Source organism: Nematolebias whitei, chromosome 23, assembly GCF_014905685.2.
Source record: "Nematolebias whitei isolate Nwh7 chromosome 23, NemWhi1, whole genome shotgun sequence".
NCBI lineage: Eukaryota > Metazoa > Chordata > Actinopteri > Cyprinodontiformes > Rivulidae > Nematolebias > Nematolebias whitei.
Window position 1 is genome coordinate 4,229,330 of NC_056520.1, and position 5,914 is coordinate 4,235,243.

The window sequence follows — 5,914 nt, forward strand, 5'->3', positions numbered from 1 at the left end:
TATCTGAAAAAAGCTGAAATAAGCAACAACAACAAAAAACAGCTGAAAAGTAGCTAAAGAAGCAGAAAGAAAATTAAAAAGCAGAAGGAAGTAGTGAGAGCAGACATTTCCTGAAATTGGCTGAAAAAGTTGAAATCGGTGCCAAAAAATGTTGAATTAGCCGAAAAAGCTAAAATTAGCATAAAAACGGCTAAATAGTAGCTGAAGTAGCAGAAAAAGCTGAAACCAGCCGAAATCAGTTGAAAGAAGCAGAACAATCTGAAATTAGCAGAAAGAAGCTGAAAGAAGCACTGCTGAAAAACAGCTGAAATTAGCTGAAATTAGCTGAAAAAATGTTTAAGTTTGTACAAGGAAGCTGAAAGAATATCCTGATGCATGCTTAATAATCCAGGTAAAAAAGCTGAAGGAAGCTCAGAATCAGCTTTATCATTGTACCGGGATACAGTGAGCTTATGTTTGTACAGGCGTTGGGCGGAGTGCACGTAGCTGCTGCTACAAGAGCGCGGCTCCTTATTCTTTATCAGGATAGTTTTTAGATAGAAAAGTCATGAGGATGAATAGTGGTATAAAAAAAAAAATCTCTTCACATCTTGTCCTATCGGGACACGACTTGAGACGTCAAAAATCTCTACCAGCAGCACGTTTATGAACATTTGATGTCAAGACGTTGAGATTTGTCCATGAAGCAGGGCAGGCGACTCAAGACCTGAAAGTCCCGGGTTTGATCCACAATCATTGCACATCTCGTGGTGTCTCTGAGCAGCACACATTATCCCCAAAATGCTCCCTGGGCGCTTTCAATATCTGCCCACTGCACCACCTGGTGGTGGATGGGTTAAATGCAGAGCGCCAATTTCATCATTGCATGGGAACGTACAATGATAACACATAAGGAGTATGGAAACAATGTGGAAGTGTTCGTGGACACTCTTACCGTCTTGTCATCGTCCCCCCCCACATGTTGCTTGCTGAGGTAGATTTTTTTTTTTACATCCTTACACCGAGCCCTGCGTCAAGGACACAGTGTGAGAGATCTTTATTTTTTAACCTTGTCTCCTCATGCGTTCTTCCTCTTTTCTTGTCTAAGCGATCAGGGCGGCGCTCATAAGGAGCCGCAGCCCCGGTCTCCACTGTCCCCAGACGTCTGTTGAGTGTTGTAAGAAGAAGGGGGGATGCCACGCAGTGGTAAAAATGGACTTGTCCCAACTTTTTTGGGATTTGTTGACGCCATGAAATTTGGAAACAACAGATTTTTCCCTTAAAATGAAACATTCTCTCAGTTTAAACTTTTGATCTGTGATTTGTGTTCTATTCTGAATAAAACATTAGATGTTGGCACCTCCACATCGTTGCATTCAGTTTTTATTCACAATTTGTTTAGTGTCCCAACTTTTTTGGAATCCGGTTTGTATGTATTGTTGCATCGTTCTGTTTTGTTAATAAAGTTCTAGAAGAAAAAAAAAAACCTGACGGGCTTGTCGGCAGGTAAGGGGCGTTTACCTTCGGGGACAAATTGAGGTTGTCCATTGGTCAGTTGCTGACACGCCTTCTGGATTGATTGACAGGTCGCGCAGTGGAGGATGCGGCTCTGTAAACCAGAGCTGCAGCGGCGGCACTGGGAGGAGGCGGGGCGGCCCAAATGACCAGATATTTTGCTTTTGCCCTCACTGCTCTGGGCCCCTTAAATCGTGGGCCTCTGGGCACTTGCCCAGTTGCCCGTGTGGTTAATCCGGCCTTGGGTAGACATATTCCAAAAATTGTTAAACTTCTCTGAATCTCATCCGTTTCTGTAAATATAGACCGTGTACGTGTAAGTAATTTGAAACAAAATATGGAAAACCCTGCACAAACGCTGCACGGGAGGTGCTCAGGGCTTCACCATCTGATTGATCATATTCAAAGAATCCTGTACTGGACAAAGGATGTCTGCCGTGCACATCAGTCAGCTGATAAAAGCAGACAGGATGAGGCTGTGGTGCATTCACTCTCTGATATTCTAATGCCTTCCCGGGACGCTCTCTGAACTCTCTTTACTTCTTGTTTAAAGGGAAGACTTCAAAGTGTTCTGATTTGCCGTTTGAAAGCGTGAAAAATCTTTCAGGCAAAAAAGCTTTGTGGAACAAAATACGTTTGTTTCGTCGCAAACTGGGATAAAGACGACTGCAGCTGACGCAGTGGGACACCGAGTATCAATCTCAGCCCGACTGTTCCCACAGAACCTGAAAGCTGCATGATTAACCACCAGTAGAGACGCGTTTAAGCTTAAAGTAATCTTAACGGGAAATTATATGCACGTGTCGTACATCTGCTTTACACAATAATAACTTTCACACCAGTTAGAGAATTCAACTGGATCATCAGGGCACCTGCTTGGGGGGTGGGGGTTAATGCAGAAATTATTAAATTAGTAGCAAAGGTTCTTTCTGCATTATTGCATATAATAATAATAATGATTAAAAAACACAAGTTATTTCCTCATTTATCAGTTGATCCTGATCGGATTGAAGTACACGTTCGGTGTTTGTTGCTGTTTAAGTCGGTGCTGCTGTTTTTCTCCTGAGCTATATAATTTTTGTTACAATGCAAAAATGGTTACGGTTCAAATCTTCTGAAATGGGACTTTATGGAAATGTTATGATCTTAAGGTTTAAGGCTGGCCGCTCATCTCATCGCAGTCCCACATCTTTAGACTGTCCTTTGTTCTTCCTTTGCTGAACAACCAACATCTAAACTCTGCATTTTAGCCAAGAAAAACTGAAACTCGAATCAAAAAGTATTTGGACTCATTTAACATTTTGCCTCCACATCAATCTGGTTTCATGAAACACAGCATAACCGCTTCACTGAAGGTTCTTAATGACATTGTTGAAGCACTGGATGCTAATGATTATTGTGCTGCACTTTTCTTAGACCTGTCTAAAGATTTTGACACTGTGGATCAGAACATCTTGCGTCATAAGTTCTCAAAAACTGGTTCACTATCTTTCAGACCAGAGGCAATGTGTTCAACATAATGGTACTTCCTCCAGTTATTTAACAGTCAACAATGGTGTACCACAAGGCTCAGTCTTAGGACCTGATGCATTCTTACTTCTATGCTGATGATACAACAGTTAAGGTTTTCCAGCTTTTGCAATCCGCTTTCATCATCATCCAGTCAGATTTGTTCCATCTCAAACTTGTCCTAAACGCAGACAAAACCGAAGGGATGCTTTTTTTTTCCAAATAGGAAGTCGGTCCCAGCAGTTCATCCTTCAATTTTTATCCTTGAATAGTGCTCCTATTGAGTTTGTCGATTTCAAAAAAATACTTGGGTGTCTTGGTCGATTTGCATCTCTCTTTTAAGCTCCATGTAGAACATTTGGTAAGGTTATTTACATGAACGCTCCTACAAGCACCCTGCAGATGTTGGATGCTGTCTATCACGGTGCGCTAAGATTCATACCGTACCCATCACTGCACCCTGTATTCACTGGTTAACTGGACATCAACTTTACGCAGACTCTCTCACTGGTATATGTACAAGTTCATGTTTTTAGTTTTCTACAGTGCTTTACAATCTAGCTGTTTTTGTTTCGTTTAATACCATTTCCTTCTGTTTTTCTCAATTTGTTTGCTTTTTATGATTTACTGTTATCGCTTCTTGTTTTTTAAATCTGGTCTCTCTTGTAATTGAGCTCCCGAAGCTCAATGGGATTAACCTGTATAAATAAATGTTGAATGAATGTATGGGTAAAAACCAAAACGTGAGGAACCAGGTGGTGGCAGACTCGACACAAGAGACCCTGCTGTGTTTCACACCATGAACAAGACGGTATCAATCTCAATCATAAAACACTCACGATTAATAAATAAGACACAGAAAGAGGCTTAGTCCAAGTTTTATATGTTTAACACATTTCCAGTAACTTTGCAGTGTGTAACTAAAGTGTTTTCTGCACTATAAATAATAAGCTGAAGCACCCTTTCAGTGTCTGTTGATGTTTAAATCGGTGCTGCTGCAGTTCTCAACAGGTATTGCAAATAGAAAAATAATGTTGCACAAAAGAAAGTGCATAATCTAATAAACAAATCAGATTTTATCTATATAAAAATTATAAAAGAACAATTAAACCCCTGAACTGAATCGGAACACAGCTGCTCTGCTGATCCAATCGCCTTCTGCTCATTCATGAACCAATATGAATCAGTGAAGTGTACATCCCAACTGCAGAACTCTATTAAAACATTAAATACTCCATAATATTTGAACAGACGCAACATATATTCTTGATAATGATAGTTCATAAAGTTCTACTTGACAAAAGTCAGTTAATTAACCATTCTTGGGTTCTTTTGTGTTTCACTGGCTTCTGTTCACTGATTTACGCCTCAGTCTAAAATTGGATGCTTCGGTGGCTGCTTCATTAGAGGCCCTTTTTATGTAATGAGAGGCGAAAGTATTATCTCCTGATGGTTTTGAAGAGCTCATGATGGGGGGTGATGATAAAGAACTAGATCGAGAAACTGACACAAACTCCTGACATCCTCAACATTCCCCTCGTTTGGCCTCAACTTCCCCCCACCGAAAGGACTAATTAAGTCTCCCACTTCTTTCCTAGCGAAGCTTAAGAGCTCGATAGACAGCCACATGCAAAAAATAGAGAATTCTTCAGAGGGTTTGAACACAAAAGGCTGTCAAGATGTGAGCTGTAGAAGGCTTTGCCATGCTTGGCTTTCATTTTAATGGTGCTGTCCTGCAGGATCTGATGCTTCTTATGGGTAGATCTCTGAAAACCCTCAGTGTCTTGGCCCTGTCTACGTGTCTACGCCTACTTGGTACTCTTTTAAACAACAAAGTAACGTTCGTTGGCTCACAGAGAGCGAAAACTGCACAGAGCATCACAGCAGTCGTAGTGCTAATTGTTTCTCTTCCCCCTTCCTCACCAGCTTTGCTTTTGTTCCCATTACAGCTGGAAGAGTGGACACCAATCACTTTTGTTTCCAAGTGTTGGGGAAATGGTTGCACAATGTAATCTTTATTTACTTGGTTTTATCAACTAACCCATGCTAAGTTATTTGTTTCACACTTTTGACTAATGATCTGATAGCTAGGCCGAGTGGTCAAAACCAAATTTCTTCTTTCGGCTGTTCCGTCTTCAGGGGTCACCACTGCAAGTTATCATCCTCTGTCTCGCTCTGTCCTCTGCATCTGCTGTCCTCACTCCAACTACCTCCATGTCCTCTCTAACTGCAGCTATATATCTTATTTGTCTTTTTCCTGGCAGTTGCATTTCTAACATCCTTCTAACAATGTACCCACTGTCCCTCCTCTTGACACGTCCAAACAATCACAGTCGGGCCTCTCTAACTTTATCTCCCTGTTGTTCAACCTGTGCTGTACCTCTGATGATCTCATTCCTAATCTTATCCATCCTTGTCACTCCTAAGGAGAACCTCAACATCTTAATTTCTGTCACTTCCAGTTCTTTTTCCTGTCTTTTTGTCCATACCATACCATACATACCATACCAAACCATACCATACATACCATCCATACCATACCAAACCATACCATACATACCATACCATACATACCATACCATACATACCATACCATACATACCATACATACCATACCATACATACCATACCATACCAAACCATACCATACATACCATACATACCATACCATACATACCATACCATACCAAACCATACCAAACCATACCATACCATACCATACATACCATACCAAACTATACCATACCATACCATACCATACATACCATCCCATACCATACCATACCATCCCATACCATACCATCCCATACCATCCCATACCATACCATACCATACATACCATACCATACATACCATACCAAACTATACCATACCATACCATACATACCATACCATACCATACATACCATAC

At 40.9% G+C, this 5,914-nt stretch overlaps 1 protein-coding gene across 1 annotated transcript in view; it reads right to left on the reverse strand.

The window, feature by feature from the left end:
* Positions 1–5,914, reverse strand: part of cckbra (cholecystokinin B receptor a) — a 59,653-nt gene that overhangs the window by 6,368 nt on the left and 47,371 nt on the right. The gene's annotated exons all lie outside the window — the stretch shown is intronic.